The sequence below is a fragment of the Parasteatoda tepidariorum genome, chromosome 5, assembly GCF_982258835.1.
Source record: "Parasteatoda tepidariorum strain Cologne lab strain chromosome 5, Ptep-v5.0, whole genome shotgun sequence".
In the NCBI taxonomy this organism is placed as follows: Eukaryota; Metazoa; Arthropoda; class Arachnida; order Araneae; family Theridiidae; genus Parasteatoda; species Parasteatoda tepidariorum.
In genome coordinates, this window is record NC_141759.1 from 13,850,382 (window position 1) to 13,874,206 (window position 23,825).

General features: G+C 32.3%; 1 protein-coding gene and 1 long non-coding RNA gene across 1 annotated transcript in view; one reads left to right on the top strand and one right to left on the bottom strand.

The window, feature by feature from the left end:
• LOC139426392 (cytochrome P450 3A19-like) overlaps window positions 1–23,825 on the bottom strand; it is a 251,399-nt gene that overhangs the window by 181,471 nt on the left and 46,103 nt on the right.
• Window positions 1–23,825, top strand: part of LOC147808583 (uncharacterized) — a 305,187-nt gene that overhangs the window by 90,399 nt on the left and 190,963 nt on the right. The gene's annotated exons all lie outside the window — the stretch shown is intronic.

Below are 23,825 nucleotides of genomic sequence, written 5' to 3' on the forward strand. Positions count from 1 at the left end.
CTATCTTGATAAAACAGGACTGTGCTTTTTAAATATTAAATGGGAAGGGAACGTTTATCATGATTTGACATCCAGTGAGTACATTGACATTTTTCAGTTTCTCAGAGATGCCAACTGCTCCGGACACGAAAAATACTTTAAAAAAACGGTAAATAGCTAAAAAGTAAATTTTGCAAACATTTCACTATTTTTGCTTGTTTTTGAAAGGTATTGCATGACATATGTACTTTAAAGCGGTGAATTATGTAAGCCTACGAATTATTTAGAAATAGTGGTGGATAAAAATCTACTAAATCGAATTTATTAAACCAAGAATCACAATTGATAAACTACCACTTTAAATTATATATTTGCTGTTTGGAGCTAGTTGGCATCTCTGGTTTCATACAAAAAAATTACTAAACAAGTGAAAAAATTATTTTTTTACAAAGTGGTATCTTTGACTTAACTAGTTTTACATTAGAGTGCAAATTTGTTTTGCTCTTTTAAATATTTCTGGAGATATGAAGGCATAATAACAACTTCTGACTGCTTTCCCGTCTGGGCATCATGCTTTGCAGATTGCGACGGCTCCCTGTTATTTTAGATTTAAGAATCCAAATCCAGTGAAAAATAGTTTATTCAGTGAATGTATATGAAACTGAGTTTGGAACTTAAAATATCAATAAAATAATAATAATGTTTATATTGACAAACAACGCAAAGTTATTTGATTTTAATATAATTTAATTTAATATACTGATAATTAGAAAATAATTTACCATGATGATATTTTAAAAACTCCATTATAAAACATGCAGTGCAGTGTCAATAAAAATAAAAATCTTGTAAATCACAAACAATGTCGTAATTACTGACGAAATTGTTGTAGGTTATTGTTAAGAGTTATCGTGTCATCAGTTTTAATTTTTTTTTTGGTTTAACTTGCCCAATTCTCCTAATTCTTGCAATAGATTTTTTTCTGAAAGTAAGATAAGTTATAATAATTAATTTCATTTCGGGATTAATAATTATGATTTGCAATGATTTTGAACACCATTGCAACAATTTAAAAAATATACAAGACCTGATAATCATGCAATTAGGATTTGTTAGACGTACTGACTCAAAAGAACTTTATTTGAAAATAATTAAGGAGGTAAACTAATTTACTGTTTACATTGCAACTTTGAATAATGCGAGTTGTTAACCCTTTGACGGTCAGGGAAATGAGCAGTTCTCGTTTCATTAATTCGCGCAGTATTACAAACAGTGTCGAAAGTGGCATCTGTTTTCCACCTCCGTTCTTCCGAAAATGTCACCCTTCTCGGGCGATGCCAACTGCTCCGTCTTCTGGAATTGTTATAATAGAGTGATAGCAAATTATGCAGTAAATTTCGTTGGAGAAGGACAATTACGTCTACTTTTTAATAGAGTAACCTGCAGATTGTTGCTTTAACGTTGCATTTTGTATGTTACTTATAGTTTTTGATATTTAGTGGTGATAAAATTACTTAAAAGGAGAAATACTAAAATGAAAGTAACTAGAAATTCGCTATCACTCGAAAATACTATTTTACAAAGCGGGGCAAGTTGGCATCTCTGGATGTGGTAGATAGTTCGCCTCACGCGTTTTAAAAATTTCTTAAAGTATTCGTAGTACATAAATAGCAGTTTTTACGTACTTTTCGTTTTTAACATAGTCAATGCAGAATAATAATGGCGAACGAGCTCAGTTCGGCAGCTCGCATTGGGGAAAAATTTAATTACGCAAGTGGTGCTCGTTACTAACCATTACGGTCAAAATCTTGCTCCCGAGCGGAACTCGTTTGCGCGCATTATGAGGCACGATTCGATTGCGAGCTGAACTCGATCATAACCGTAAAAGGGTTAAAGAACTCTTCTTCTACGTGAATCTTTTCATCAAAAATCCTGAAGAATAAAAATTTTGAATGAAGAAATAGGACATTTTAAAACAAATTCTGTTTTCCATATTCTTTCTGCTTTAATGTTTAAAAAAAAAGCAGCTGAAAGAATTGGGAACCGCTGCTAGAGAAAACACCTTCCGCACACCCCTAAATAAAGGGAATCATTAAGTACTTTTGTACACCGATAAACTTGCGTTCGGCTTTATTCTTTGATTCGAGTTTCAAGTATTGATACAGTTGAGTGTTACAATTGTAAAGAAACCTAAACAAATATACGATTTCAGAGCAGCTAGCATTTGGATTATATGCCGAGTATGTTCCATGCGTTGAATTTTGCCGTTGAACAAAAATAAACCCTCATTATGTTCTCATTGCATCAACCAGCTGAAATTTAACTGCCGAATGCATTATTTAAATCTAGGAATATGATCACGTCAACTCGCTAGACCTAGGAAGATTAAAGTATATATTTATTATAATTAATATTTTTTTGTGGTAGTAAACAAATTTCGTTTTCCTTTTCTGATTGATTGATTGATATGTAGGAAATCTCGGCGTTAAGCGCGAAGCGCTTCTAACCGATTCATCTATACTGTTTTGGCATTTCGACTAGATGTCATATATGCAGTTCAAAGTTCTAAGATAGGATCAGATAATAAGTCCATGATGAGGTGAGGCATGAGTGGATTCAGTAGTACATCAGTTGGATGGGGAATTACCCTGGATTAAATTCGTGAGAAGATGCAGCACATTTTGGTCCTTCAGCAAGTCTTTGAGTTCACTGATGAGGCTAACAAGTCTGTGTGCTGTAGAAGTAGGTGTGTCCTTAGTCGTTTTTCTCTTTCGACTGGGGCGCGCCTCACACCCAGTGAAATTTGAGGTGTGGTTTTGCATGCAGTTGCAACATTTAGCTGGGGAATCTCGGCTCTTTCTGCACTGAAATGAATAGTGCCCTTCGGCACATTTCATACATCTTGGGCTGGAGGAGCAGGAGCGTTGAGTGTGACCGAAATTCTGACATCGAAAACACTGCAGCGGCCGTCGGCCACCGCGGTATTTCTCTATGCTGATCGGGATCTGCTTGATGCTCTCAATATGGTAGATCATCTCGAGATTGGCTAGCATCGGCATTACGATGAGGTACAGGGGGAGGGGCCTAAAGGCTCCACCCACTTTCTTCCTAAACTGGACAATTTTCAGGATCTCGATGTTCCGCTTTCCTAGTTCAAGGGAAATTTCATCTGTACTAAAATCATCAGGTAGGCCACGGATGAGGACTTTAGCATTTTTAACTGGCTGAGCTTTTTCTACTGGATTGGAAGGCTCTGTGGCTTTGTTGGTAGTCTCCTCCGTAGTTTCTGATGCAGTGATGTGGTGGATGGGCTCCGGCATGAAAAGAGATTCCGAAGGAGTGCAGCATTTCTGGGTCATGGGTGGGGATGAGTCATCATTTTCCGTAGCTGCGGCAGACTTTTTCTTCTTCTTCTTTCTCTTTTTAGCTGGTGGCTCTTTGTTATTTCTATTCCGGGTCTCAGGTTCAGAGGCTGAAGTCACTTCTTCTATATCCATATTCAGTTCTTTACTGGAAGGAGTTGTGATAATATTTGGAACACTGAGCTCGGAACGGGCTCAGTCTCTATTTCATTTGTAACACTACTTTCTGGAATGGTCACAGGGATTTCCGCAGTCTCAGTGATAGTAGTCTCCATTGTAGTTGAGGCAGTTGACTTCTCTTGGCTCGACTCAACAGTTTGAATTGCGGACACCGCTGCGTTAAAGAGTTCGTTGTAATATCTACTTGGTGTTGAGGTAGAAATCTCTCCGATAGAATCTCGCAGCTTACGAAGTTCCACGATATCAGTAGTTTGTTCTAGAAGAAATTTTGAGTAAAGTGCGTAATTCATAGATCTGGCCGGTAAGAACCTTCTGTCGATCGAAAATGTCTCATCTAAATCTGATGTTGGCATGCGGCCGGAGGGAAAAACCTTTCCGCTGCGGGCAGTTCGGTGATACGGCATTGTTGCGGAGCAGAGAAGAAAGCCTGGTTTTTCCATCGTTTTCCTTTTCTACAATCTAAAGTAAATTTCTACAAAAATCTAATAAATAAAAGAGTGGTAACCATTTCGTCATCAATATATTTGAAAGTATATATCAATCAACTATATCAGCTAATAATACTTATCAATACATTTGTGAGAGAATAATAATATTAGTGAAAACAAAACCTTTTCTGAGCATACTAAGCACTTGTAAATAAAACGATAAAATTTTATGTGTTTTGCAATTATTTTACAGTAATAAATCAGAGACAGCGCAACAGCATCAAAAAATGAACATTATCCTTAATATTAAAAACTATTGATAATTCCATAGCATGAATTTCTATCTTGTGTAAGTGTTATCGACAATGTCGGTATTGCAAGCCATGGTGGCTCAGGGGATAGCGCTCTAACCTTTCAATGAAGTGACCAGAGTCCCAGTAATGGCTAGTCGATACGAATTTCTCTTCCGGCTCGCACAAACCACAGTGCAGACGTTAAATATCCTTAGTGGTAGTGGAATCATGGGATGGAGTCCCTTTACCACTAAACTAACCGTGGGTTGTTTTCCTCTTCATGTAACGCAAAGGCGGGTTAGTTTGATCAAAAGTCCTCCACGAAGGCAAATTTATCCCAATACTTAATCCATGAGTGCCCTTGTCTTCTGGATAGGGTTCAAAATTACAACGCTACAGAATTGAACATTGATAGTTGCAAACTCAATAATTGGATCTGCTGTTCAACAACGTTTATAAAACGTAATAAAATTTCGGTATTACAAACAAAATCTGAATTTTTTTTGTTGGCAATGTAGGAAATCTGGCAACCTAGGCATTGTTTATAATTACAAATGCACTGCAGAAATAACTAATAAGATTGCATGGTTTTCGCTTATGTAAATCATAAGAAAAGAACAGTGTCTAATTTGTTCATAGCGTTTTCTTTTTAATTACTTAAAAATTTTCACTGAGTTGACGACTCAAGGAAAAAAAATCATTTTCTTCACTCAATCAATCAATGTTTTTTTAAAACGTTATGTTGTTATTTTAAGAAAAAAAGTGACTTGGTTTATTTTATTAATTATAATAATAGCAGTTTAGAAAAAGTGTCATTTTATTTGAACCTCGAAAATCAGTGGAAAATTTGCATAGTAGTGGCACACATAAGAAGCCAGGGCTTGTAAATTGTTTGTTTTAAAAGCAACACTGCAAAGCTATTTATCAAGGATTACTTTTATCGTGGAAATTCTCTATATGAAATCTATATTTCCTTTTTTGGAAACGTTTTTCATATTCTTTTGAATGCATACTAACAAATATATCATAAATTGGTGCCGAGAACAGAGCTCCTATCAACAGCACTTTCATTTGAAGATTTTTTTAATTGAAGCGAAACAGCCAATTTGGAAGTCTTAGACAATTATAATATTTGAAGTGACACTGGAACAAGATTAAGAAGTAGTCAGAAACATAAAAAATTTGCCAAGTGCGTTAAACAATTTTTATTTTAAAAAAAGCACTGCAAAGGTACATTTTAAATTTACCTTTATTCCAGAAATTCTCTATACATGATTTGTAACATATGTTACTCAAAATAAATTATTTAAGGCATTCTAACAGGGATTAATCCATGATATTCTACTCACACAAATTAAATGAATGTCTTATTTATCAGAAAGACGTGTTCTCACAAAAAGTGTCCACTTACAATTTTAAAGAAACCTAAACAATTAAGCGATTTCAGATCAAATAGCACTTGGATTCTATGTCGAGGAGTTAAGTTCCATGCATTGAATTTTACCGCTGACTAACAAAAAATTCTCATAATGTGATCATTACATCTACCACTGAAATCAGAGCCGGATTAATTTAAGACTTCGATGACTAAAAGCGTTGCTTCACACATGATTAAAGTCTATATTCAATGTAACTAATATTTTGGTGTGCTAGATAAATGAATTTTCGTTTCCCTTTTCTAATGCTTTAATGTAAGCTTATTGATAGAAGTACCTGACTTGCGGCACTAGCCTATTCATCTGAGATAAAATTGCAAAATTCAGCTGGCGAATGCGGTCGAATGACTAATATACAGAACAGGAAAATGTATGATATATGTAAAAAACAAATGATTTGAATAATAATTGGTAAGATACTGGTCCTGATTACAAGAAGTCTGAATAACAGAAAAAGTAAGCTCTTTACATAGTCGAAAAAATAAATATATACAAATTTTACAACGGAGTGAGTAAAAACGAAACCGAAAAACTAGTATATACATATTTAGAAACGGAGAAGAGAGTAATAGTTGGGATAGATGACATTACCTCTCTGCCTCTCCTCCGCCCTCCCATAATAGGCTTCGCTGCTGCAAAGAGGATTAATTTCATCTAGAAGAATGAAAAAAAATTAAAAATTATGTTCTTTTCTACAACTAAAGTAAATTTCAGCAAGAAGTATACAAATAAAAGAACGGCAACCATTTCGTTATTAATATATTTGTAAGCATATATCAATCAACTATATCATTTAACCATTATCAATATATTTGCCAAAGAATAATATTATTAGTAAAAATAAAAATCTCCCGGAGAATGCTGATCACTTACAGGCAAAAGAGCAAACTTTATGCGCTTTGCAATGTTTTTTTTTACAGCGATAATTCAGAAACAGCATCAAAAAATGAACTTGATCGTTAATATTCAAAACTCCATAGTATGATTAAGAATAAACTCTCATAATGAACTCATTACATCTACCAGCTGAAGTTTTCACTGATGGATGTATTATTTAATTTTTATCACATCACATATTGCACACCGTGTCGTGATACAGTTGATAAAAAATATTTTAATTATAATTAATATTTTGTTGCGGTAGTAAAGAAGTTATTATGTATTAAATTTCAGAAACATTTTTTTCTTTTTTTAAATCAACAGTGGGGACAAGTGAGGGAATGACATATTGGTATATTTTAATTACCTAAAATAAATAAAAAATAAAAATTGATAATTTTATTTTTATTCTTTTGTTAGCCTGCATTCTGAAGGCATACATGTTAAACATGTGCATACATGTTTAGACTTAAAAAGAAACTATCCAGCAAAACTAAACGGTACATCCGATACATACATATTGAAGGGTACAAATTCTCTCTCACTTATTATCCTTGTAAAATTGGGCGCATTCCTTCTCTGCCGGAATTTTCCATTGAACCTAATCCTTTTCAATTTAACCCGACCATAATAATTACATTGGAAAACAAATTTATTGTTGCACTTATATACAAGTACTTGATCCTACCTAATTCGGGGTTCCATTTCAATAGGAATTGTACTTCCAGCGTTTGCCGGTTTGTCATTAGGCATTCCATTGAATGCTTGGTAGTAGTACATGAAATATAATTTTGAACTAATATCATAATAATCATTGGAACTTTGTAGGTCATTTTTAAGCATTATATATAAAGCTATAAAAATCCAGATTTCATATATTAGTAAAAATAAATCATAAAGCATTGCTAAAAAAATAATGGGACAAAGAGGTAGAGGGTCCACAATGTCTCCTTTGTTCTGAAGCAGCCGCCGAGAATTGAATTGCAAATCTTCGCAATGTCAGCAAACAACTGATCTCTCACGGCTTCATATATATATATTTGCAATATATATGCTACTCAAAATAAAAGATTTGAGGCATTCAAACTGTGGTTTATGTATGATATTCTACACGCACAATACAAACCAAATTAATGCTTTATTTGTACTAAAAACGCGTTCTCAATAAAAAGTGTACTCCATATGATTGTGAAGAAACCGAAACAATTATATGATTTCTGAGCAGGTTGCATTTGAATTAGATACCAACGAGTCAAGTTCAATGCATTGAATTCTACCGCTGACACTAAGAATAAATTCTCATTATATATACCATCAAAATTTTTCACTGGCGGATGTATTATTTAAATCCTATTTAAATTATATGAACATAAGTTTAAGCTTGGAAGATTAAAATACGTCTTAATTATAATTAATATTTTGGAGCGGTAGATAACCAATTTCCTTTTCTATAATTTGAAGTAAATTCCAACGAAAAGCTTATAAATAAAAGAATGGTAACCATTTCGTTATCAATATATTTGTAAGTACATATCAATCTACTTTATCAGCTAACCATTATCAATACATTTGCGAGAGAAAAATAAGATTAGTAAAAACAAAAAATTTTCAGAGCATACTAAGCACTTATAGGTAAAACGATAAAATTTTATGTGTTTTGCAATTTTTATTCAGTGATAAATCAGAGCAAAAGCATCAAAAAATGTTCATTATTTTTAATATTAAAAACTATAGAAAAACTCCATCGCATGAATTTCGATCTTGCGTAAGTGTTGTCGACAGTGCCGGTATTGCAAGCCATGGTGGCTCAGGGGATGTCGCTCTAACTTTTCAATGAAGTGATCTGAATTCCAGTAATATCTAACCGATACGAATTTCGCACCCTGCTCGCAACGACCACAGTACAGACGTTAAATATCCTTAGTGGTAGACGGATCATGGGTAGAAGCCTTTGCCACTAGGCTAACCGTGGGTTGTTTTCCTCTCCATGTGTAACGCAAATGCGGCTTAGTTTGATCCAAAGTCCTCCACAAAGGCAAATTTTTCCCAATAAGCTCAGGGAAGCTCAAGCTCTCCTCCAGCTCAAGGGAAAAAAATTTCTTTATTCAATCAAGAAATATTTTCAATTGGTTATTAATTATGATAGCCGTTTAGAAAAATTGTCAGTTTGTAGGAATTCCGGAAATCAGTGTAAGGAATACCGTGCAATGAATTATACATCTCTAGGGTTATTATCAGGTAAAATACAGTTATTATTTATATCATATAATGATTACTAAACTTTTATGCCATTTATATTAAAGAAATAATAAGGAAATTTATATTAAACAAAAAAGGATCCCACTCGATGCACTCGATATTAGTTTCAACTAGTACTAATTTCTTTTTTCCTTATATATAAAAAATTGGGCACCTGGGCCGCGTGCGCAAATACTTTTTTGACAGATTTGCTTTTAAGTATACCAAAGGAATAAAGAAAGTGTTAATTACGAACGCAATACGAAAATTTAGCAATAAAAATAGAGAGTTCAAAGAGTACTTCTATTATCACTTTGTAGTGATAAGACAGCTTCAGCCACTTATTCATAAGTGGGAAAATTTATGTTTTTTTTTTATTATTTTAGCCCATCCAGTACCCCCAGAGGTATTGATTTGTTATGGGATAATGGAGGACTTTTGCGACTCGACAGATTTAACGTGCATCAGTCACTTTACATATTTTATTTTTACATTTGCGCAAATAAAAACTAATAGAATAAATATAGAAAAGAATGTGAATTTAATTGTTATTTTTATATGATTCACTTTTAATCGAACAATAGCTAAACAATCTTAAATGCTCTTAGTGAATGTTATCCTTTTCAAAACACATTTAACTAGTAATTTTATCTGAGTTGAGCTTTTATTAAACTATTCTTCATAATATAAAAACGATGTCTTTTCATTGATTTTGAAAAAACATGTTCTTCAATTACATTAAATTTTTCTAAGATCCCAGGAAACACTATTAATCCAACATGTAAAACTACAACAAGTCAGTAAATTTCTTCCTATTCAGAAAAATAAATGTTAAAGTTACAAAAGTTAATCGTTCGTTAACTTTAATGAGAGATTTGTTTGAAATCGATGCATCATTTATTAGGCAATACCTCATGTTTAGTCTAACCTATAATACATGTAATAAAATACATCTTTAAGACATCTTATTGAAGGCGAAATCAATTAAAAAATTCTATTAATTCGTTTAAGAGAAACGAAAAAAAAATTATTCGTTGGTTAAGGCACTGAACTGTCGTTATGAAGAACTGGTGTTCGATCTCCAATGAGTTTTTGCCTGGGAAGTGAAGAGGGCTTGTGAACTGTGCTGACCCTATAGTTACAATCAGATTGTTAGTCACGAAATTTTGATGCCATAATCTGTATGACCCTCCATGGTTCACAACTGGCTTCTGTGGAAATGACGTACAAAAAAAGCAAAATGAATAGACTTAAGGTACGTACTAAAAAGTACTAAAAGAACCACTAAAAGACTGAAGGAACCATAAAGAATAGTGACGTTACTATTGACGACAATGATGCTAAATAAATGTTTGTAATGTGTTTTAGTTGAAATAAAAAAACGACTTAGTACCAAAAGGCAAATTAATGGCGAGAAGATTTGTTTGTTCGCTTTGTTTGTTGTGAAATGATACATTTGAGAAACCATAAAATATCGCCATATTATTATTGTCCTCGTGCCTAATATTGGTAATATGTATTGATTGAAATTTCAAAAGAAAAAAATATATGCCATGTACTAAAAAGCAAATTTCATTGGGAAAGGATAATTGGAAAATTCGTTGAAAGGAATCATATAGAAAATCGTAATCCACAGACATCGCTTTATTTATTTCAGTACTGTGTACAACTGGTATTATAGTAATTGGTGGAGTTTTATTAAAACTTCTACAAATTTTTTTTTTGTAGTTTTAGACAATAGTTTTTCCAGTGGTAACAAAAAAAAGTTAATTAATATTTCCATGCATTTGAATTAAAAGAGTTTTTCCACCACTACTTATAAATATTTTCAACATATATCAAAGATCAGATAGATAAATGGTCATGTTCTTAAGACTTGTCTTATTTGTTTTTGAAATTTCGTCTCCAGTCATTTGCTACTGATTAATGCATTTCGTAGAAAGTTCAAATGAAGTAACCCCTCTTGAATCGGTACTAAATAAACCAATGTAGGTATAAAGCATTATATTGATAATGCATCAATATTAAGCTGTTTTAATTCCGTTATGGTGGAATTACGGTCCCTTGAATGGGATATGTACCGGTGAAAATTAGTAGATAGTGGAAACTTGTGACAGTTACAATAATGAGCCACGAGCAATAATATCATGCCAAGTAATGTTTTGCACCGTTAATCTCTATTCTGATAGGGTGAACTGCAAAGACTGCTGACAATTTTAAAAGTATGACATTTCAAATAAAAAATATCTAGTGTGTGTCTATGTTACGGTGCATGTCTAAAATTAAGAGAATATGGACTTTCTCCGGTTAACGTGAACAGTCACATAGTCGCTTTGGTAAATGTCCGAAATATTTGTTATATCCGATTTTATATTAATTTATTCGTTGATATTTTTATATTTTTTCAATTTTTTCATATCTGCTGAAGATAGATACATCAGTGTTCAGATCAGTAGTTAAATGCATACAGGGCAGTGGCACTGGACCTTATGAAAACTTTGATCTAGGGCATACCGGGCAATCGTTTCACATTCGTTACAATAAAATAAATAGATTTTGATAGCGTAAATGACTTTTTCTCACTTAAATCCAATGTACAATAATTGCAGTTTTTAAACACAAATTTTACAATTGTCTCATTATTATTTAAAGCATCAAATATATTCAGACATTGATCATGAGTAAGGCATAAGTAATAAGTGTGCCAAGAATTCCGAGTATGAAACTTCTACTAAAGTGAATAATCCCCAGGCCAGACAGCACGACACTGGGCTTTTCAAACAAGGATCGATCAATTTCTGTTTCTGATTTGAGTTCCCTCAAATATCTGGCATCCATTTTTTCTGAGATATCTTCCTTTAAAATGTCCAGCTCGATGGAAACTTGAGCTGCCTTCCACGTAACCAAAACCAAAGGAACAAAATTGCTTAAAAGCATGAAGATATACTGAAATTTAAAAAATGTTTCCTTAAGGGACATATCAATTACAGTCAAAAATCCTGTACAGAAGAAACACAGCCAAAAATACGAAGAAATTACTAAAAAGATTGAAACCGAAAATGTGTCTTCCATTTGCTTCAGAAACGTGAAAATGTCCTTTTGTTGTTCAATAACAGTAATTTGAATCGGTCTCTTAAAGTTCTCGGCAGAAACGTTCAATGTAGTTTTTTGTAAGTTGTTTATACGGCAGCAGATGGCACCACAAAGCGTATAGTAAAGCAATGCCATTAAATGACATACAGAAAACGCAAGTCCTTCAAAAACCTTTCTTACTGCTTTAATAGTTAGTTTAAAAGGATAATTTGTTACAGTGTAACCGTATATATCATACTCATTAAATTCATTGGTATCTTTCAGGAAAAATTCAGTAACGGACACCAAAATTGGTGACAAAAATACAAAACATGCTACCATGAGAAATTTTAAATTTTTCGGTGGCATTATTTTACTTTGGGAAAGAAGAAATTTTGTTAGCCTCTTTCGTTTCAAGTTCATAATTATCACAAACAGAAGATTTGTGAATGAGTACACTACGTAACAAATACCAATCTTCACAAAACGATAATTCATTAAATATTTCCAAGCGGAAATCATAGCATCAATATAACCAATTGCAAGGAAAGTTCGAACAATGTAAAAAATAAATCTGTTCCACGAGTTTTCTGTGTAATTTTCAAAAAAGCCAAGATATCTGTATATCGCCAAAGAAATGGACTGGCTGAAATGATTGGATTGATCCATATCGATATTCAAGTGTTTCTGAATACCAGAGTATCTTTGCATTTCATCCATCAGCTTAATACGTTTTATTCAGTTTCAAATTCTTAGATATAATTTCTTAGATACAATTTCTTAGATACAACCACGGATATAAAATGCTGTGATTCAAGTATAGATTGTAATGGTTACACAAATGAAGATTAAATCCAAATTTAAGTTATTTAGATGTGTTTAGAAGATCTAAATCCAGAAGTTCCAACGGAAAGAAACGTGGTTTTATAACTGTTTAGATAGGATTACAGACACAGAATGCCCTAAGCCTTTCATAATATACTAAGGGGCTAAGCCCCTGTTCGCTGCAGCTCACCAACCCCGATTATTGCTTTGCAATATTGCTTTGCAATATTGCTTCGCAATAATTGTCTTTTCTTGGCGGAAAACAATTTTACTATTAAAGTTAAAATTATTCACTTAACATATATGTACTAAAAGGAATTCTGTTTACTTACTCTTGTGCCTCTACTTCCCACGTCTAAATATTACTCTCAAATATTTCTTTACCCAAATATTAGATCTCTTGGTGAACGGAAGTGATTTTTCGAAGTAATAATTTTTTAAAATAACATTTATATTCTTATAGCATTGTATTGTTCAAACAAATTTGATGAGTTAACAACTATAATTTAATACTCGCGCTAATAGCAGTACTGGAAAATAAGTTTAAATTAGGGATTCGCGATCGCAACGAACTATAGGGGGCGTTGTTGTATGAGACGCATACCTGCGATTTCTATATGAACCGTCATTCAGTTACTCTGGAGACGTCGTTAATGGAGCGTGTAGCATTGCAACGTTCCTTCTTTAATGTGGCTTATTAAATTTAAAAAAGAAAAATGCTTGATCTTCTTTCTTGTACAACCGAAAACAAAATGGTATCTCTTTTTATTAGAGAAGGAACATCCAAAACACATCGGAAAAATATTTGTACATTAACAGAAAAAAATATGTATATTCTTATAAGAGTTAAAACCTAATGCCCTAGAAATAGTATTACTAAATTTAATGATATAACATGAAAGGCCCATTTAAACTTTACATTCTATAGTTTTAAGAATCATATTAGTTCAAAAATTAAAATGAACAAAAAGTATACATAAGCCTCATAATTTTATGAAATTTAATTTTGTAAACAACGTTTTTTGACAACAATTTTTATCAAAAAATTTCAAGTTTCAATAAAAATCATTATTTAGAAACTAAGAAACGTAAAATAAAGAATGCTGACGAAACAAAAAAAAAACAATTCTTTTTTGTCGCCATTTTTAGTGCTACGAATATTCGTCTTTGGGATTTGCCAAAAACAAAACAAGATGCAATTTTATTTTTTCAGGAGGGAAATATTTTACCGAAAAAACGAAAATGTACCAATTCCCACAACATAAAACTTTATCTTGGTAAACGTACGTTTTGGAAATGTTATTTCATTTGCAATCTTATTCATCAGAGTTCATATGGCGATATGATTGTTTTGAATCTATGCTAAACTCTATATCGGCTCATTTTCCACCGAAATCCGATTAACTATTTTGATTTTAAATAAAGTGTTTCAAACATTGGAATATACAAGAAGTATACATATACACATAATGTTATACCATTTAATTTTTCAAAAGTATTTTGAGAACAATTTTTATCAAAAAATTATAAACTAAAAAACGGAAAATAAAGAATTCTTAGGATAAAAAAAACGATTTTAAGAATTCTTAACATTGAAATAAAAACTTTCATATTGTTTCTTTTTTTATTATTCTTATAGTTCTTAATCAGACGTAAAAAACCATTCTGTAGAGAACCATCATCAAATGAAAAAAAAAATATTTACAAGCAAATTTTTTATTGTAAAAATCATTGCACTTACCTGATTTATGATTCCCGGAGAATTCCAAAATGATAAGTTCCTTGTTTGAAAACTTTATTCTCAAATAATAGATACATAGTTTATACCTTCATTACTTTTAGATAACATACTACACAGCAAAATTTTATAATTGATATGAATTTGAATGTGTAGCTAAAAACAGAATAGCTGAATTCTAGTTGAACTTATTCTTTCAAAATTAAAAAAAACTTACCAAGAAAACGATTTAAATTAATTAAGAATCAGCACAAATGGCACTATTTCAAGTAACTTGGATAATTTTTTATTGTTGTTTTCCGAATTATATGGATACAGAAATATATACTATTCTATAACGAAGAAGAATATGCTATAACTATTACAATTCTGTATGTTCTGAATTCATATTTATTCACTGGAATGACGAAAGCAATGTTGACTTCACTTTAATTCGTAATGAATTGAAGACAGAAGAAATGCATTTTACCTTAATACACACATCTGTAACAGTATCCGAAATCGGAAGTCATCAGTTGCAAGTTTGTTGATAATAGAAATTAAAAATTATTGAGGAATTTTTCTTCAAATGTTTGGCGTGTTCTGTTCCTGAAAGATTTACTAATATTCTGGAGATTTTTTTCAAGTTCTTCGGCCTTTTCCTTAGGGAAATTTTGTTTCTTATTTGCTGCTAAAAAATGGCGTCTGATTCAGTCAATGACTGTGATGGAACTAAATGAAAACGTGATAAATTAATGTCCGATATTTACAGGCTCCCGCTAGACGGCGTACTCGAGCGTTGCGATCGCGAATACAAAAATATTCAAAGAAAAACAATACCTTTACGACTGTTGTTAATTTTGTGCTGATGCCAACCAAAACAATATGGAAATGAATGAGGGAAAACTGGATCCTACCACGTGATTTTCCGGCCAATAAAAATGCGCCGACAGCAATGGAAAACTGCGACACCATCATTAGATTTTCATATATAGTAAGATTCAATATTTTCTAAATAAACAACCCGGAAAAGAAGATTAATGTAACAGATAGTCTTATAATGAAGTCATTTTAGATTATCCATTGTTGTCAAAGGAATTTGTTGAAATTTTTTTTTTTAATTCAATCCTGATCCAAACATCGTAATTAATCACTTGATATATTTTGAACCATTTATCATCATAAGTAAAGTAGAGCACCACTTCTAAAAAAGAGAGCAAAAAATAGTTTTACACGCATCTAAAACATTTTTGAGATATTTATGAAAGATGGTTTTTATAAGAGCGATGAAGAATGTTTTTTCACGATGCTTGGAGACATTCAAACTATTCAGAATAATTCTTACCATTCATACCACAGAACAAATAATGGAATTCAATAATAGACTCTTTCATTAGCACTCGTTAGCATATTTAAAGATTTATTTTCTCAGATTTTTGATTGCTTAAAAGTAAGAATAAGCGTCCCCACTTCCCTGCTACGTAGGGTAGGAATAAGGTGTCAATATATTTCAGTTTATGATGCTATATGTTAAGGTCATATGTTTCGTCTTATGTCTTATTTAAAAATCAGAAACAAACAATGTATGAATATAAACCTATAATTTTTTTATAAACTTCTACAGAAACAGTACAAAAAATTCAGATGAATGGAGCGTATAGGAAATACCGATCTACAACAACCCCTATTAAAGAATAAACAAACAAAATTAAAGTGCAAAATAAGTGGAAAACATTATCTATACAAATCTCACTTGACATAAAGGGAGCATTTGCCCTCTGATCAAATATCGAAAACAAATGAACAAATACCGAATTTTTAAAAACCCTTATTCTCCTTATTAGTAGTTTTCTGTTAGATAGATTTATTACTTGTGACGAAATAAAGACGAAATTATCAAACAAAAGCTCTGGGTACCACAGGGTTCAAGACTAAGCTCAAATCTTTGGTGACTGATTGCAAATACAATTTTGAACAGCTAAGGACATCCGCAAAAATCAATGATATTATTTTCAGACGACAATTTTTTATTTGGATCACTGTTACAATATTAAACAATCTTTCACCATTGGCTTCTTCAATACTTAGAAAACATCTCGTTTTTGCAAACGAACAATATCTCACATCAGTTTACATCTATCAGTTTACAGAAAAAATAAAGAAAAAAAAATCAGCAATTATATTTCCCAAAAAGAACAAATATAAAAGGAAACCATAATTTAAAGTGGACGGAGCCGTGATGTATCAGGGGATCGACGGTTCGGCTCCCAATGAGGTGAAACGGTTTCGAATTCCAGCGATGACTTGTAGATACGAATTCCGCATCCGGCTTGCACCAACCACGTGAAATATCCGTGACGTTCATGACCGCTGACGCAAAATATCCTCAGTGGTAGACGGATCATGCGTTAGAGTCCCCTTCCCGTCAGGTTGGGAAGTTTTAATGGCTTGTGTTCTGAACTGGGTTCGAAATTATAAAGCTATGGAGTTGAACATTAGTAGTCGTAAATCCAAATAATTGTGTCGACTGTTATAAAATAAAATAAAAAATTAATGTGGACTGCCAAATATTAGGGATTCAGCATCAGAATGACTACTTGAGACCCAAGCCAAACACGCAGCTATCTTGACTACCTCATCACGACAATGTCTATACTAAAATTATCAAATTCCAAGCATAATTAAAGAGATTTTCTGGAGCAAATTGGGGAATCGGCCCTGAGATCAATAAATTTATCTATCAAAACAGTATGCTTAGAACACTTTGACACGGGGAGGAAATATGCTATAATGAACAGGTCAGGACATCAAACAGAATCAAGAAAATTGAAAGGATGACTCTATCGGCTTTAACTATGGCATACAGAGCAACATCAACCGAAGCTTTGCGAGTACTCGCAGGAACCATACTCCTAGATCTTATATATATTAAAAACGGAAGCAACTTCGTCAAACCTCCTTTTGTACAAAATGAAACAAAAATGAACCCGCAAATACCATCCAAAGTACCCCATACACCATCCTGCCGAAATGATTTCCATTCAAATCAATTACCTCAAACCACAGAACACAGGAATGAAAATTTACCCTGATGTTTTAAAGCTAAAATGTATCAACGAATTTAGAAATGGATGTGCCTTCATGGTCTGCTTCAATGGAAATGTCACTAGCTGCCGACAATTTAGATTGTCAGACAATTCTTTAGTTTTTAGAGCTGAGCTCTGGGAAATTCTTCAGTCTATGAACTGGATAAACGACCAAAAAATCAGTGATGCAGCCCTTTTCTAAAGCAAATAAAATGGATTACATCATTTCAAGAATAAAAAAAAAATTAACCTCAAACAGAAATGCTAAATTAGTTTAGAGTTAACCAGGGCACATATGGAAATGAAGAGGTTGATATATAGACTTAGTCTTGTGAAAGAGAGATCATCAACCTTTTTGATGAGGAATCAAAACTTACAATTAGGAAAAAACAAGCGCGTGCGGTGTGAAGGTACTTGCAATCACTTGCAACAGACACACAGCAACAAAGAAGCGAAATAGTGTTTCGCATCGCTGTTGCTTTCGGTGTGAAGCCACCTTAACACCAGCCTCTCACTTCTCGCCAACGACCACATTAGTAGTCCGGGCCGAAATCTCAAAAGTAGCTATAACTAAATTTCGTTCCCACAGTTGGGGGCAATTTTATTCTACCAAAATAGAACACAATCTTGGCTGAGAAACATAAATTCATAAAGTTCTCCGAAGTCTGACTGTCCATTAATTAATAGTTATCAAAACAATGAGGAACTGTTTTGTTTTCGTGAATTCAGTTGTTAGCACGAGAATATCCGAAGAGAAGCGTACTTTGACGTCACTCAGAAATGAATGGACCAATCAAAACAAAAGCAGTTGTCTGCATGCTACGATAACCTCCCGTTCGTTCACGTTTCTTTTGCCCTAAAACACTTAAATATGTACTTCAAAATTTTTATACAATTATAGTTACTTCACGTTCTTAAAATCTTTTTTATTTATCTTAAATCATGATGATTTGATAATTCAATGTAAAAGGTAAAACACAGATTTTGATAGTTATAGTTATAATATGAAGGGATATGACACTGTATCTACGATAATATTTCAGTTGTTTGTTATTATTATTTTTGCAAAAATACTTAAAACTTCTATGGAATATGTAAATCTTTCCACCACTCAGTTAAAATTTAAAAATTTCATTATGGTTTGATATTTAATAATTTATTTACTCTTTAGTATTAAGAAATTCTTTAGTTATTTGTCGAAATAGTGTCTGTTGAAAAATTTATTAGACACATTTTTTAAACCAATATCTGAAGTTAAATGTTTAAATCATGCTTTGAATCTTCACTATTGTTTTCAAATTCAATTCAAAAATATTCAATGATTAAATACAAAATTGTCGAATTTCTTGTTGCAGAGCCTACAGAGAAAACCTAAATAAATCCCCTTAAATTTCGTATAGCTTAAGAGTAGTATTGATTTAAGAAGAATATTTTTAATAGCTCTTTTGTAGGAGCAAAAAAAAAAAAGCATAAAAAAGTTTTGTTTTCTTTCTTCCGAATAAGGATACCTTAAATTTTATTTTTTCAACTTATACAGCTAAGTTTAAAAAGAAGTAATAATTAAGTAAAATTAAAACGCCAGCAACATAAGATGTGCACTTGACTCTACACAAATGTTTAATATTATAGATATTAGATAAATAAACTATTAAAACAATCATCTTTTAAAACAATACTTACCATACGACCTCTGTTAGTGAAACAAAAATAACATTTTTTAACAATAATGGATCATTAACGTTAATACGTAGTTTTTTTAATCATTTTGGAACTAATATTTTAACTTCATAAAGTAATGAATTTTGTCAAAAAAAAATTCTAATATTTCATCAACATAACCACAATACTTTCATTTCCTTTGGTGGGATCTATATAGAAGTATCCCTTAAAATTTGTAACTCAGCTAATATTATTAAAGTTAAAATAGGGGACACCACAATTCGAATTTCGAAATTAAAATCAAATATTTACCAACAAACCGGGAAAATGAAGTATTATTAATATATAGTTGGCTCTTAAAAGAGACCTTTAATTAAAAATAATAAAAAATTTCGAATGATTAAAATGAAATCCAGAAAATTAGCATCAATGCAACCAACGATTTGCTTACAAGCATTGCTTAAGCGACTGTGGAGGAGACAAAGCGTGATTGGTTAGCTTGGCGCAGGAAAAAATAATTCGATGATTTCACTGGATGAGAGTACGAAAGCGCATAGAGAAAGAGTGCATCATAAAATCTATTGTTATTAAATTATGATCAAATAATTTTTGAAGAACTTTATAAAATTATGTAAAAATACTAAAACATTCTGAATCGTTTAGTCAAAAGAAAAAATTGCTCCCGAAGTATCGGAACAAACTTGAACGATAAATGAGTTCTACTTACGGACTATAAGTGCCTACTATATTCAGAATCAGAAGCAACGTTTACTGGAAGTTATCCTGGCCATATCTGTGTCAGACATTAAATTACACTAAAAAAATGCGAAATTTTTTTCTCTACCAGCCTAATTTTTAAAAATTTTTTATAATTATTTAATTCCTTAGTGCGTTGCATTGGCACATTTACATCACACAAAATACCACTAAGGTACAAAGCCCTCCGGGAGAGATCGCCTTTTCTCGGAAGGGCAGGAGGAAACAGAGAGTATCGTAGAAAAGGTATCCGTCTGTGGTGAATCCGCCCACTTTATATTTTGACAGGACTTACTAAGAATTCTGGACTTTCTACCCCGGCCATGAGAGCTAAATTGGATCATCCAACCATTCCACACACTTTCAGTGGATTCCCTCACATGTTGATGGGAACGAGAGGGCAGACTTCCTGGCCAAATCCGCAGCCGAAGAAGACACTGATCATAGTGGGAAGCTTACCTTTAGTGAAATGTATTCCCTGGCAAAAATGAAAGTAAACAAGACCATAAGAACTCCACCCAACCACTCTTGGTATTTAGCGAAAAATCTTAGACCGAGAGCCCATCAAACTGCCTTTTCACGCTTCTTGAATGGACACACTAGATCCCTCACTTTCAACCGGGGTCAAAAATCCTATCCTGAATGCCATTGGTGCTCGACAGACATGGCCTCCCCTGCGCATATTCTGAATTGTTTGGGGTTCGATAAAGATGAGGTCCTGAGAGACTCCACCCTTTTTATGGACTTTTTGGAGGTGTTCGGATTCATGGGATTCGACTAGCGCTGCTAGACGATTCCGTGATTAGCAACAACAACAGACTTACTTCACAAACTATGTTTTCCAATTTAAAAAATAATCATCTTACCAGGCAGGGAGAAATAAAGCATGTTGTAAGCGATAATAGAAACATAAATTAAGTTGAATAAATGCAAGAACAAAATTGTTCCACTGTGCAATTATTTACTGATTGTTTTTGCAATTCGTTTGCGTTACGTTTCGTAGCAAAAAAAAAAACTCTTTGATATCAAGTCACCGATTTTTCATTTAAAAAATAATTGTAGAAAAGTTCTTGACAAAAATGAGTTAAAATAAATTTTTTTCAAAATTTGTGGTTTATGATCAGGGGGCAATTTTGAAATTTGACTCGAATAAAGTGAAGGGTGTAATAACATAATGTGCAGGGAATGTTTAAAATGTCAGCATCTATTTAATGTTTGAACAATATTTTATATTTTATGTGGCGTTAAAAAAATCAAAAATGTAGATTATGCTATTTAACCAGTAACAATGCTGAAAATATTTGTATACGTTTTAAAAAATTTCATTATATTTATTTAGTGTTAATTTTTCTTTGGCAAATTGCACAAAATGTTTACTGTTAAGGAACAGCGTTTAATACTTCAATCACCCCACATAATATAATAATGTTAAAAATAAAATGCTTTTCAATATGGGAAATATCATGAGGGTGTTTTTGTTGTGTTTAAAAAATTCTTTTATCAATAATATTCCATGATTTTTTTTAAAGCGCGAAAACGAAGTTTCTTACTCTGAATTCATTTCACGTAATGTAAAATGCAATATTTTTCAGCGTAAAAAAAAATAGGATGTTTGTGTATTTTTGGTAAGTTAAAGAATAGGTAGTCATTTTTAGTAAAAATATTTAAATTTTTTTATAACACAAAAGCAAAATTTCTCGACTCTAATTATTTTCCCCACAATACTGTTCAGCCTAAAACAACTCTTAAAAGGTTTATTTTAATGCTCATTTAAAAACAAAAATTGGTTTTAAGTCAAAATACTTAATAAATAAAATATTAGGTGAAATAACTTAATTCCCCTATCGTCATCATATAAAAAAATACACTTTAGATTTTCTTATACCAAAAAATATAACATAACTTTAAAAAAAAATTATGTCAGGAAATATTGTTTTTTCACTCTAAATAAAAATGACATTATGTCTCTTGAAGTGTTTGCTATCATACAAAAATTTATTACTATGCTCGTTGCCTCATCAATATCGTTTTCGGAAACCGATGAAACAGACGCAAAAAGATCACGAAAATGTTATTGTCCTATTGCTTTTTTTCCTATAGAAATCTCCAAGCCAGAGACCGAACTAGAAAATTGAAGATTAATATAATTCTACAAATAGCAGTAATTTTGTAATTGTGAATGGTAACTACTCCAATTGTATAATTCCTCATTTTATTAGAAACGTATTTATATTGATTGCAAATTGTAAGTGATTTTTCATTTATAGATTTTCAGTAAGCAATTGAATGAAGCGAGTTCAGCTTATACATCTCGATAGGACTGAAAGTTTTCAAAAAATTAAATTAATGTGAAATTTAAAAAGATAATTTTTAAAAAATTTTATTTGTAAATTTAGCTAATTTTTTATTAAGAAAATTTAATATAGGGCTATTTTTCCCCCGACCTAAAAAAAGGGTAGTTTTAGCACCACCGTTGAAAAACTTACGTCCTCACTACTCCGGAAAACACGGTTGACAGAACATTTTTTTTGAGTAGGTATGGCAGCTAGCAGTTTTCTATTTATGAAAACATGCCCTTCAACATTCGAAGTTTTCGCGAAACGTTTTTTCAGGTGGAAAGGAAGTGAAGCAGATATTATTACAGCAAACAGTATTTTTATACAACTTTCGAACGGGAACCAAAAATTTAGCCATTTCTAAAATTGGCTATGTAAACTCTGGTTTAAAATATTAATAAATAAAGCTATACGAAATTCTTTACATTCTAATTTTTTTTTTAAATATGATTAAACCTTTGTTTCCACTAGGAAAACATGTTTACGGAAGCTTTGGAAATTCTGCAGTAGTTGGAATGTTTAACAGCTACCTCATAGACCGCTGACCACATGGAACCTATTCAATATAGAAAAATACATGATGGATGATGGTGCCCAGTGCTCAATTTAAGACAAGACAAGGAAAGTTTAATTCTATATTTTGACTTATTGTTGCTAAGTAATCTGATTCTTTATAAAACTTTCTAACGGGAACAGGGTCTAAAATGAAGATGAATGAGAAAAGAGCCATTTTTGGCCTCAGGAGACCAGCTGGAGCAGACAGAACAGACTAGAAAATTCAATTCATTGTATAGTTTGTCTCTCTATAGAATTCACATTGCCAATCGTCCTGAACACTATCGGGGATTGTAGTAGCTATTTCAAGTAGTGATGCGGGTTAAAAAAAATTAAGCCACATTTTCACTTTGGTCTGTGAGGTGAGTATCTAAAGCTCCGTTCTCTAAAACATACTTTTTCTTGTTGCTATTGGAGCAGACAACTCTAGACTGTCTGGCAGGAGAAGTTCTTTAGATAGACATATAATATCTTATTTATTATATCTGAGTTCGAACTTTCACTTGGTAGAATCAGAATGTTCGAACCACTATAAAAATAAATCCTTCTCTTTTTCTTTAGAAACTCGAAATAAATAAATAATCGAAATCAAAAAAAGAATAATAAGCATTGTAAGCAAGACAGCTAATTTTAGGAATTGCAAAAAAAATTGCTGGGAAAAAACGGACCATTCTTAGCATTAGAACAATTCCCACCAACGAAATAGCTAGATGCTTTCCTGTGCTTCACAATTCAAGAAAAACGGCTATAAGGGATAAGTTTCCCAAATGACTTGTAACCTCGTTACCGAAATTTACAGACTATACAAGTCTTTCAGTTTATAAAGTTCGAGTGTTTTAATACTAGAGCGTTATGCTCACAGACTTGGGTTGTTCCTCTCGCCTCATACCTTGGCCGACTTTGACGCATTATTACGAAAGCATATACATTCCTTAGTAATATTGCGACTTAAATATATTAACTATTATTATTAATATTTCCCTTACTGTATAATTTGATATTTCTTCACAAAAGTTGTTTTTCG